Here is a 20000-nt window from a genome sequence, read left to right as displayed (position 1 = left end):
CATACATACATACATACATACATGTGTATATATACACATACATACATACATACATGTGTATATATACACATACATACATACATACAGTATATATACACATACATACATACATACATACATACATGTGTATATATACACATACATACATACATACATGTGTATATATACACATACATACATACATACATGTGTATATATACACATACATACATACATACATGTGTATATATACACATACATACATACATACATGTGTATATATACACATACATACATACATACATGTGTATATATACACATACATACATGTGTATATATATACACATACATACATGTGTATATATATACACATACATACATGTGTATATATATACACATACATACATGTGTATATATATACACATACATACATGTGTATATATATACACACACATACATGTGTATATATATACACACACATACATGTGTATATATATATACACACACATACATGTGTATATATATACACACATACATGTGTATATATATACATACATATATACACACATACATATATACACACATACATATATATACACACATACATATATACATACATGTGTATATATATACATATATATACACACATACGTATATATATACATATATATACACACATACGTATATATATACATATATATACACACATACGTATATATATACATATATATACACACATACATATATACATACACACATACATATATACATACATGTGTATATATACACACATATATACACACATACATACATACATACATGTGTATATACACACATACATACATGTGTATATATACACATACATACATACATACATGTGTATATATACACATACATACATACGTATATATACACATACATACATACATACATGTGTATATATACACATGTATGTATATACATACGCGTGCATACACACACGCGTGCACACAGACGCGCTACAGACGCACACGCCGTCGGGCGTACACACACACGCCCGCGTACACACACGCGCGCGTACACACACACACGCTACACATACACACACGCGCGCGTACACATACACGCCTGCGTACACATACACACCGCATACACACGCACACATACACACGCGCGTTACACACACACACGCGCGGCAACACGCCGCGTACACACACACGCGTACACACACGCGCGTACACACACGCGCGTGTACACACGCGCGTGTACACACACACACACATACACGCGTACACACACACACGCGTGTACACATACACATACATACACGCGTGTACACATACACATACATACACGCGTGTACAGATACACGCGTGTACACACACACATACACACGTGTACACATACACACACGTACACACACACACACATACACGCGTGTACACATACACACACACACATACACGCGTGTACACATACACACACATACACGCGTGTACACATACACGCGTGTACACATACACATACACGCGTGTACACATACACACACATACACGCGTGTACACATACACGCGTGTACATATACACACATACACGCGTGTACATATACACACATACACGCGTGTACATACACGCATACACATACACGCGTGTACATATACACACATACACGCGTGTACATATACACACATACACGCGTGTACATACACGCATACACATACACGCATACACGCGTGTACATACACGCATACATACACGCGTATACATACATACACGCGTATACATACACACACACGTGTATACACACACACACACACACACGTGTGTGTATACACACACACACGTGTATACACACACACACACGTGTATACACACACACACACGTGTATACACACATACACGCGTGTACATATACACACATACACGCGTGTACATATACACACATACACGCGTGTACATATACACACATACACGCGTGTACATATACACACATACACGCATACACGCGTATACATACACGCATACATACACGCGTATACATACACGCGTATACATACATACACGCGTATACATACACACACACACGTGTATACACACACACACACACGTGTATACACACACACACACACACACGTGTATACATACACACACACATACATACACGTGTATACATACACACACACGTGTATACATACATACATACATGTGTATACATACATACATACATGTGTATACATACATACATACATGTGTATACATACACACACATACATACATACATGTGTATACATACACACACACACACACGTGTATACATACATACATACATACATGTGTATACACACACACACATACATACATACATACATACATGTGTATACACACACACACATACATACATACATACATACATGTGTATACACACACACACATACATACATACATACATACATGTGTATACACACACACATACATACATACATGTGTATACACACACACACACATACATACATACATACATGTGTATACACACACACACATACATACATACATGTGTATAGACACACACACATACATACATACATGTGTATACACACACACACATACATACATACATGTGTATACACACACACACATACATACATACATGTGTATACACACACACATACATACATACATGTGTATACACACACACATACATACATACATGTGTATACATACATACATGTGTATACACACACACACACACATACATACATACATACATACATGTGTATACACACACACACATACATACATACATACATACATGTGTATACACACACACATACATACATACATACATACATACATGTGTATACACACACACACACATACATACATACATACATGTGTATACACACACACACATACATACATACATGTGTATAGACACACACACATACATACATACATGTGTATACACACACACACATACATACATACATGTGTATACACACACACATACATACATACATGTGTATACACACACACATACATACATACATGTGTATACACACATACATGTGTATACACACACACACATACATACATACATACATACATACATGTGTATACACACACACACATACATACATACATGTGTATACACACACACACATACATACATACATGTGTATAGACACACACACATACATACATACATGTGTATACACACACACACATACATACATACATGTGTATACACACACACATACATACATACATGTGTATACACACACACATACATGTGTATACACACATACATGTGTATACACACACACACATACATACATACATACATACATACATACATGTGTATACACACACACACACATACATACATACATACATACATGTGTATACACACACACACATACATACATACATACATACATGTGTATACACACACACACATACATGTGTATACACACACACACACACACACATACATGTGTATACACACACACACATACATGTATATACACACACACACACACACATACATACATACATGTGTATACACATACATACACATACACATACATACATACACGTGTATACATACATACATACACGTGTATACATACATGTGTATACGTACATACATACATACATGTGTATACATACATACATGTGTATATATACACATACATACATACATACATGTGTATATATACACGTACATACATACATACATGCGTATATACACACATACATACATGTGTATATACACACATACACATACATACATGTGTATATATACACATACATACATACATACATGTTATATATACACATACATACATACATACATGTGTATATACACACATACATACATACATACGTGTATATATACACATACACATACATACAACACGTGTATATATACACACATACATACATGTGTATATATACACATACATACATGTGTATATATACACGTACATACATACATACACATACATACATACATACACATACATACATACATACACATCATACATACATACACATACATGTGTATATATACACATACATACATATACATACACGTGTATATATACACATACATACATACATGTGTATATATACACATACATACATACATGTGTATATATACACATACATACATACATGTGTATATATACACATACATACATACATGTGTATATATACACATACATACATACATACATGTGTATATATACACATACATACATGTGTATATATACACATACATACACGTATATACACGCGTATATACACATACATACATGTGTATATATACACGTATATACACACATACATACACGCATACACACATACATACATGTGTATATACACACATACATACATGTTTATATACACATACATACATACATGTGTATATATACACGTACATACATACATGTGGTATATACACATACATACATACATACATACATGTGTATATATACACATACATACATGTGTATACATACATACATACACACATACATACATGTGTATACATACATACATACATACATACATACATACGTATACATACATACATACATGTGTATACATACACTCATACATACATACATACGTGTATACATACACACATACATACATACATGTGTATATATACATACATGTGTATACATACATACATACATACATACGTATACATACATACATACGTATACATACATACATACATACGTATACATACATACACATACATACATACGTGTGTATACATACATACACATACATACATACGTATACATACATACACATACATACATACGTATACATACATACATACGTATACATACATACACACGTATACATACATACACATACATACACATACATACATACGTATACATACGTATACATACATACATATACATACGTACGTATACATACATACATATACATACATACGTATACATACATACATACGTATATATATATATACACGTATATATATATATATATATATATATATATATATATATACACGTATATATATATATACGTATATATATATATATATATACACGTATATATATATATACATACACGTATATATATATATACATACGTATATACATATATATATATATATATACACGTATATATATATACACGTATATACATACCGTATATACATATATATATATATATATATATATATATATACACGTATATATATATATATATATATACACATACATACGTATATATATATATATACACGTATATGTATACGTATATAGTATATACATACACATACATACACGTATATATATACGCACGTATATATATATATATATATATATATATACATATATATATATATATATACATACATACACGTATATATATATATATATATACGTATATGTACATACACGTATATATATATATATATATATATATATATATATACACGTATATATATATACGTATATATATATATGTATATATACGTATATACACACACGTATATATATATATATATACACGTATATACATATATATATACACGTATATACACACATACATACACTATATACACACATACATACACGTATATACATATACATATACGTATATATATACATATATATACACGTATATATATATATATACATATATACATATATATACATACATATATACATATATATACATACATATACATGTATATACATACATATACATACATATATACATATATATACATACGTGTATATACATATATATACACACGTATATATACATATATATACATACGTATATACACATATATATACATACGTATATATACATACATATATATACACATACATATATATACACATACGTATATATACACATACGTATATATACACATACGTATACATACATACACATACATATATATACATACATATATACATACGTATATATACACACATATACATATATACGTATATACATACGTATATACATACATATACGTATATACATACACATACATATATATACATACATACATATATACGTATATACATACATATATACGTATATACATACATATATACGTATATACGTATGTATATACGCATATATACACACACGTATATACATATACGTATGTATATACGTATATACGTATATACGCATATATATACGTATATACGTACATATGTATGTATATACACACATATATACACGTATATACATATACACGTATATACGCGTATATACACGTATATATACACGTATATACATACACGTATATACACGTATATACATACATATATACGTATATACACATATACATACACGTATATACACACATATACACGTATATACATACACACATACGTATATACATACACACATACGTATATACACACATATATACATACATATATACATACATACATATATACACACACACGTATATATATATATATATATATATATACACATATATACGTATATATATATATATATATATACACATACATACGTATATATATATATATATATACACATACATACGTATATATACATACATATACATACGTATATATACATACATATATATACACGTATACATACATATATATACGTATACATACATACGTATACATACACACGTATATATACATACGTATATATACACACATATATATACACACATATACATACATACGTATACATACGCATATACATACGTATATATACATACATACATACACGTATATACATACACATATACGTATATACACACACGTATATACACGTATATACATATACATACATACATATATACATACATATACATACATACACGTATATACATACATACATATACACGTATATACACACGCATATATACACGTATATACGCATATACATACACGTATATACATATACATACATACACGTATATACATACATATATACACGTATATACATACATATACGTATATACACACATATATACGTATATACATACACACATACGTATATACATACATACACACATACGTATATACATACATATATACACACACGTATATACATACATACGTATATACACATACGTATATACATACGTATATACACATATACATACACGTATATACACACATACGTATATACACATATATATACATACATACACGTATATACACATATACATACACGTATACATACACGTATATACACGTATACACACATATACATACACGTATATACACATATACATACACGTATATACACATATACATACACGTATATACACACATATATACACATACGTATATACACACGTATATACACACATATATATACACACATATACATACACGTATATACACATATACATACACGTATATACACATACATACACGTATATATACATACATACACGTATATACACGTATATACATACACGTATATACACACATACGTATATACATACATATATACACGTATATACACATACATACACGTATATACACACATACATACATACACGTATATACACGTATATACACGTATATACATATACACACGTATATACACACATACATACACGTATATACATACACGTATATACACGTATATACATACACGTATATACACGTATATACATACACGTATATACACGTATATACACACACGTATATACACGTATATACATACATACATACACGTATATACACACATACATACACGTATATACACACATACATACACGTATATACACACATACATACACGTATATACATACATACATACATACGTATATACATACACGTATATACACGTATATACATACGTATATACATACACGTATATACACACGTATATACATACACGTATATACACACATATATATACACGTATATACACATATACATACACGTATATACATACACGTATATACATACGTATATACACACACGTATATACACACATATATACACACACGTATATACATACACGTATATACACACGTATATACATACACGTATATACACACGTATATACATACACGTATATACACACACATACACGTATATACACATATACACACACGTATATACACATATACACACACGTATATACATACACACACGTATATATACATACACGTATATACACATATACACACACGTATATACACACATACACGTATATACATACATACACGTATATACACACACATATACATACACGTATATACACACATACATACACGTATATACACACATACATACACGTATATACACACACACACGTATATACACACACATACACGTATATACATACACATACATACACGTATATACACACATATACACACACGTATATACACACACATACATACACGTATATACACACATACATACACGTATATACACACATACATACACGTATATACACATATACATACACGTATATACACATATACATACACGTATATACACACATATATACATACACGTATATACACATATACATACACGTATATACACACACGTATATACACACATACATACACACGTATATACACACATACACGTATATACACATATACATACACGTATATACACACACACGTATATACACATATACACACACGTATATACACACATACGTATATACACACATACATACACGTATATACACACACGTACATACACGTATATACATACACGTACACACACGTATATACATACACGTACATACGTATATACATACACGTACATACACGTATATATACACACACGTATATACACATATACATACACGTATATACACACATACATACAGCGTATATACACATATACATACACGTATATACACACACGTATATACACATACATACACGTATATACACGTATACATACACGCATACATACACGTATATACACGTATATATACATACACGTATATACACATATACATACACGTATATACACATATACATACACGTATATACACATATACATACACACACGTATATACACACATACATACACGTATATACACACACGCTATATACATACACGTATATATACACATACACACGTATATACACACACACACACGTATATACACACACGCACATGTATATACACACACACACGTATATACACACACGTATATACACACACGTATATACACATATACATACACATATACATACACACATATACACACATACATACACGTATATACATACACACACGTATATACACATACACGTATATACACACACGTATATACACACACGTATATACACACATACATACACGTATATACACACATACATACACGTATATATACATACATACACGTATATACACATACATACACGTATATACACACATATACATACACGTATATACACGTATATACATACACGTATATACACACACGTACATACATACACGTATATACACACATACATACACGTATATACACACATACATACACGTATATACACACATACATACACGTATATACACACATACATACACGTATATACACATATACATACACGTATATACACATACATACATACACGTATATATACACACGTATATATATACATACACGTATATACACGTATATATACACATACATACACGTATATACACGTACATATACGTACATACACGTATATACACACGTATATATACATACACGTATATACATACACGTATATACATACACGTATATACACACATACATACACGTATATACACATACATACACGTATATACACACACGTATATATACATACATATATATACACATACGTATATACACATACAACACGTATATACACACACGTATATACACACACGTACATACACGTATATACACACACGTACATACACGTATATACACACACGTACATACACGTATATACACACACGTACATACACGTATATACACATACATACATACACGTATATACACACACATACATACACGTATATACATACACATACATACATACACGCGTATACACACACATATACACGCGTATACATACATACACACACGTATATACACACATACATACACGTATATACACATATACACACGTATATACACACATCGTATACATACATACACGTATATACACACACATATATACATACACGTATATACACATATACATACACGTATACACACATACACACACGTATATACACATACATACACGTATATACACATATACATACACGTATATACACACACGTATACATACATACACACGTATATACACACATACATACACGTATATACACACACGTACATACACGTATATACACACACGTACATACACGTATATACACACATACATACATACACGTATATACACACACATACATACACGTATATACACACACGTATATACACGTATATACATACACGTATATACACACACATACATACACGTATATACACACGTACATACATACACGTATATACACATACATACATACACGTATATACATACACGTACATACACGTATATACACACACGTACATACACGTATATACACACACGTACATACACGTATATATACACGTACATATACACACACGTATATACACATACACACACACGTATATACACATACATACACACACGTATATACACACACGTATACACGTATATACATACACGTACATACACGTATATACACACACACATACACGTATATACATACACGCACATACACGTATATACATACATACGCATACACGTATATACACATACACATACACGTATATACACATATACATACACGTATATACACACATATCATACACGTATATACACACACACACATACACGTATATACACACATACATACACGTATATACACACACACGCATACAGCGTATATACACACACATACGTACATACGTATATATACACATACATACACGTATATACATACACGTACATACGTATATATACATACACGCATACACGTATATACACACATACACACATACGTATATACACACATACATACACATACGTATATACACACATACGCATACACGTATATACACACACACGCATACACGTATATACACGTACATACACATACACGTATATACACACACATACACACATACGTATATATACATACACACACACACGTATATACACACACACACATACACGTATATACACACACACATACACGTATATACACACACACATACACGTATATACACACACACATACACGTATATACACACACACATACACGTATATACACACACACATACACGTATATACACACACATACATACACGTATATACACACATACACACACGTATATACACACACACACACGTACATACACGTATATACATACACGTACATACACGCATATACACACATACACGCATATACACACATACACGCATATACACACATACATACATACATGCATACATACATACATACACGTATATACACACACGTACATACATACATACGTATATACACGTACATACATACATACGTATATACACATACATACATACATACGTATATACACATACATACATACACGTATATACACACATACATACACGTATATACACACACGTATATACACACATACATACACGTATATACACATACATACACGTATATACACATATACATACACGTATATACACACATACATACACGTATATACACATACGTACATACACACGTATATACACGTATACATACACGTACATATACACACACGTATATACACATACATACATACACACGTATACATACATACACGCATACATACATACATATACACACACGTATATACACACACACGTATATACACACACACATACACGTACATACACACACGCGTATACATACACACACGCGTATACACACATACGTACATACATACGTATATACACACACATACATACATACACGTATATACACACACACGTATATACACACACATACATACGTATATACACACATACATACACGTATATACACGTACATACACACGTATATACACACACGTACATACACACGTACATACACACACGTACATACACACGTACATACATACACGTACATACACACGTACATACATACACGCGTATACATACATACATACACACACGTATACATACATACATATATACACACACGTATATACACATACACACACGTATATACACATATACACACACGTATATACACATATACACACACGTATATACACATACACACACACGTATATACACACATACACACACGTATATACACACATACACACACGTATATACACATACACACACGTATATACACACACACACGTATATACACACACACATACATACACGTATATACACATACATACACATGTATACACATATACATACACGTATATACACACACACATACATACATATACATACATACACACGTATATACACACATACACACACGTATATACACATACACACACGTATATACACATACACACACGTATATACACATACACACACGTATATACACATACACACACGCGTATATACACATACACACACGTATATACACACACACACACACGTATATACACACACATACATACACGTATATACACACACGTATATACACACACGTATATACACACACGTATATACACACACGTATATACACACATACACACATACACACGTATATACACACACGTACATACATACACACATACACACATACATACACATACATACGTATATACACACATACATACAACGTATATACACACATACATACATACACACACGTATATACACACATACATACATACATACACGTATATACACATACATATACGTACATACACGTATATACACACACGTATATACATACATACACGTATATACACACATACATACAGCGTATATACACACATACATACACGTATATACACATACATACACACATGCGTATATATACACGCATATATACACACATACATACACGTACATACACACGTACATACATACACGTACATACACACGTACATACATACACGTACATACACACGCACATACACACACGCACGCGTATATATACACATACACACACGTATATACACACACACACACGTATATACACACACGTATATACACATACACACACGTATATACACATACACACACACGTATATACACACACACACATACATACACGTATATATACATACACGCATACACACACATACATACACGCATATACACACATACATACACGCATATATACACACATACACACACGCATATACACACACGCATACACACACGTACATACACACACGTATACATACACGTATATACACACACACACACACGTGTACATACACACACACACGTACATACACGTACATACACACACGTATACTACATACACGTATACATACATACATACATACATACACATACATGTATACACACGCGTATACATACACACATATGTACACATATACATACACGTATATACACATATACATACACGTATATACACGTATATACACACACGTATATACACACATACACACACGTATATACACACATACACACACGTATATACACATATACACACGTACATACACATACGTACATACACGCACATACACACATGTATATACACACATACACACACGTATATACACACACACACACATGTATATACACACACACACATACACGTATATACACACACACACATACACGTATATACACACACACATACACGTATATACACACACACACACACGTATATACACACATACATACACGTATATACACACATACACACACGTATATACACACACACATACACGTATATACACACACATACATACATATATACACACATACATACACGTATATACACACACACACACACGTACATACACACATACATACACGCATATACACATACATACATACACACGTATATACACACACATACATACATACACGTATATACACACACACATACATACATACATACACGTACATACACACACGTATATACACACACGTACATACACACACGTATATACACACACGTACATACACGTATATACACACACGTACATACACGTATATACACTACATACACGTATATATACACACATGTATATACACGTATATACACATACACACATACGTATATACACATATACATACAGCGTATATACACACATACATACACGTATATACACATATACATACAGCGTATATACACACATACATACAGCGTATATACACACATACATACACGTATATACACATACATACATACACGTATATACACATACATACATACACGTATATACACACATACATACACGTATATACACATACATACATACATCGTATACACACATATATACATACACCGTATATACACACATACATACATGCGTATATACACACACATACATGCGTATATACACACATACACGCGTATATACACATACATACATGCGTATATACACACATACATACATACACGTATATACATACACGCGCATATACATACATATACATACACGCATACACACATACATACACGTATATACACATACACACGCACGTACATACACCGCATATACACGTACGTACATACCACGTATATACATACACGTATATACACATACATACACGTATACGCATATACATACGCGTACATACACGATACATACACGTGTACGTACATACACGTGTACATACATACATGTGTACACACATATACATACGCGTATACATACATACATACACGTGTACGTACATACATACGTACATACATGTGTACATACATACATTGTACATACACGCGTACGTACACACATGTGTACATGCGTATATATACATACATACATACATGCGTATATATACATACATACGTACACGCGTATATATACATACATACGTACATGCGTATATATACATACATACGTACATGCGTATATATACATACATACGTACATGCGTATATATACATACATACGTACATGCGTATATACATACATACATACATACACGTATACATACATACATACATACATACATATACGTATATATATATACATACGTGTATATACATACATGCGTATATATACATACATACGTATATACATACATGCGTATATATACATACATACATGCGTATATATACATACATACATGCGTATATATACATACATACATACATGCGTATATATACATACATACATACATACATGCGTATATATACATACATACATACACATACATACATACATACATACATGCGTATATACATACATACATACATACATGCGTATATATACATACATACATACATACATGCGTATATATACATACATACATACATGCGTATATATACATACATACATACATGCGTATATATACATACATACATACATACATACATACATACATACATACATACGTATATACATACATACATACATATACATGCGTATATATAGATACATACATACATGCGTATATATACATACATACATACATACATGCGTATATATACATACATACATACATACATGCGTATATACATACATACATACATACATGCGTATATATACATACATACATACATGCGTATACATACATACATACATACATACATGCGTATATATACATACATACATGCGTATATATACATACATGCGTATATATACATACATACATGCGTATATATACATACATACATACGTATATATACATACATACATACATACATGCGTATATATACATACATACATACATACATACATGCGTATATATACATACATGCGCATACATACATACATGCGCATACATACATACATACATGCGTATACATACATACATACGCGCACACGCATATACATGCACGCATATACATACACGCACATACACGCACACGCGCGTGTACATACACGTATGTACGCATGTACACACGTATATACATACATACATACATACACGTATATACACATACATACATACATACGTACATACATACATACATACGTACATAAATACATACATACATACGTACATAAATACATACATACATACATACATGTGTACGTACATACATGAGTACATACATGTGTACATACATAATGTGTACATACATACATACATACATACATGTGTACGTACATACATGTGTACATACATACATGTGTACGTACATACATACACGTATATACATACATGTGCGTACACGTACATACACGTGCATACGCACATACATGTGTACATACGTACACATACATACATGTGTACATACGTACACATACATACATGTGTACATACATACACATACATACATGTGTACATACATGTGTACATGTGTACATACATGTGTACATGTGTACATACATGTATACATGTGTACATACATGTATACATGTGTACATACATGTATACGTGTGTACATACACGCATACACGTGTATACATACATGTGTACATACACGTGTACATGTACACATACATGTGTACACGCGTATACACGTGTACATACACGTATAACACGTATACATACACGTATACATACACGTATATACACACACGTATATACACGCATACATACATGTATACACACGTGTGTACATACACGTATACATACGTATATACATACATGTATACATACACGTACATACACGTATACATACACGTATACATACATGTATACACACACGTATACATACACGTATACATACATGTATACATACACGTATATACATACGTGTATACATACACGTATACATACACGTATATACACGTGTACATACATGTATACATGCGTACATACATACATACACGTGCACATACGTATATACACGTATATACACGTATACATACACGTATAACACGTATATACATACACGTATATACACGTATACATACATACATACACGTACATACATACACGTATACATACATGTATACATACACGTACATACATGTATACATACATGTGTACATACATGTACATACACGTGTACATACACGTGTACATACACGTATACATACACGTGTACATACATGCACGTATATACACACATGTACGTGCACATACATACATACATACACGTGTATACGCGCGTACATACACGTGCGCATACACATACATACACGTGTACATACACGTATACACACATGTATACACGCGTACACACATGTACATACACGTATATACACACATGCATACACGTGTACATACATGTGACATACATGTGTACATGTGTACACACATGTGTACACGTGTACATACATGTATACATGTGTACATACACGTATATACGTATACATACACGTATACGCGTGTACATACATGTATACGTATACACATCGTGTACCGTATACATACATGTATATACACGTATATACATACACGTACATACACGTATACACACATGTGTACATACACGTATACATACATGTGTACATACACGTATACATACATGTACATACACGTATACATACGTGTACATACACGTATATACATACATGTACATACATGCATATATACATCGTGTACATACACGTATACATACACGTACATACATGCATACATACACGTGTACATACACGTATATACACACGTACATACATGCATACATGTGTACATACACGTATATACATGTATACACACATGTATACATGTACACGTATACATGTATACATACGTACATACACGTATATACACATGTACATACACGTATATACACATGTACATACACGTATATACACATGTACATACACGTATATACACATGTACATACACGTATATACACATGTACATACACGTATATACACGTGTATACATACGTACATACGTGTGTACATACGCACATACACGTACATACATGCATACATACACGTATACATACACGTGTACATACACGTATACGCGCATATACACACACGTGTATACACACATACATACACGTATACGCGCACACATACACGTATACACGCACATACATACACGTGTACATACATGTACATACACATACATACACGTATACATACGTGTACATACATGTACATACACGTATACATACACGTATACATGTACATACACGTATATACACATATATACATACATGCATATACACGTGTACATACATGTATACATACATGTATACACACAACATACATACACGTACATACACACACGTACATACACGTACGTACATACACGTACATACACGTACGTACATACACGTGTACATACACGTACATACATGTACGTACATACACGTACATACATACACGTACGTACATACACATACGTATATACACACATGTACATACACGTATATACACATGTACATACACGTATATACACATGTACATACACGTATATACACATGTACATACACGTATATACACATGTACATACACGTATATACACATGTACATACACGTATATACACGTGTACATACATGTATACATACATGTATACATACATGTGTACATACATGTGTACATACATGTGTACATACATGTATACATACATGTGTACATACATGTATACATGTGTACATACATGTATACATACATGTATACATGTGTACATACATGTATACATATACACGTACATATACACGTATACATATATATACACACATATACATACATATACATATACACGTATACATACATATACACACATATACATACATATACATATATACATACATATACATATATACATACATACATATACACGTATACATATATACATACATACATATACACGTATACATACATATACATACATATACATGTATACATACATATACATGTATACATACATATACATACATATACATATACACGTATACATACATATACACGTATATATACATATACATATACACACACATGTACATATATACATACACACACACGTACATATATACATACACACACACACACATGTACATACACACACACACACATGTATTATACATACACGTATACACACGTATATACATACATACATACACGTATATACATATATACATACACGTATACACGCATACATACACGTATACATACATGCATACACGTATACACATACATACACGTATATACACGTATACATGCATACACACGTATATACATACACACATGCATACACGCATATATACATGCATACATACATGCATATACATGCATACACACACGTATATACACATATACATACACGTATACATACGTACATACATGCATACACGTGTACATACACGTATATACACACATACATACACGTATATACACGTGTACATACACGTATATACATACATGTATAACACGTATATACACACACGTACATACACGTATATACATACACGTATAACACACACGTACATACACGTGTACATACACGTATACATGCATACACGTGTGTACATACATGTATACATGTATGCACACACGTACATACACGTGTACATACATCGTATACATACACGTGTATACATACACGTATATACACATGCGTACGTACATCGTATATACATACATGTGTACATACATGTGTATACATACACGTGTACATACATGTGTATACATACACGTGTACATATACACGCGTATATACACGTATACATATACATACGTATACATACATACACACACATACACGTATACATACATATACACGTATACATAACACATATACACGTATACATACATATACACGTATACATACTACACACGTATACATACATATACATATATACATATACACATATACATACATATACATATACATATACGTATATACATACATATACATACATATATATATACATACATATGTACATACACACATGTACATATATACATACACACACACACATGTACATATATACATACACAC

The 20000-nt window shown here is 31.8% G+C and overlaps 1 protein-coding gene across 4 annotated transcripts in view; it reads right to left on the bottom strand.

Annotated features, from left to right (window-relative positions):
• LOC106578343 (zinc finger protein 281) overlaps positions 1-20000 on the bottom strand; it is a 76238-nt gene that overhangs the window by 11923 nt on the left and 44315 nt on the right. The gene's annotated exons all lie outside the window — the stretch shown is intronic.

The sequence above is a fragment of the Salmo salar genome, chromosome ssa19 (genome assembly GCF_905237065.1).
Source record: "Salmo salar chromosome ssa19, Ssal_v3.1, whole genome shotgun sequence".
NCBI lineage: Eukaryota > Metazoa > Chordata > Actinopteri > Salmoniformes > Salmonidae > Salmo > Salmo salar.
This window is presented reverse-complemented; position numbering and strand designations above follow the sequence as displayed.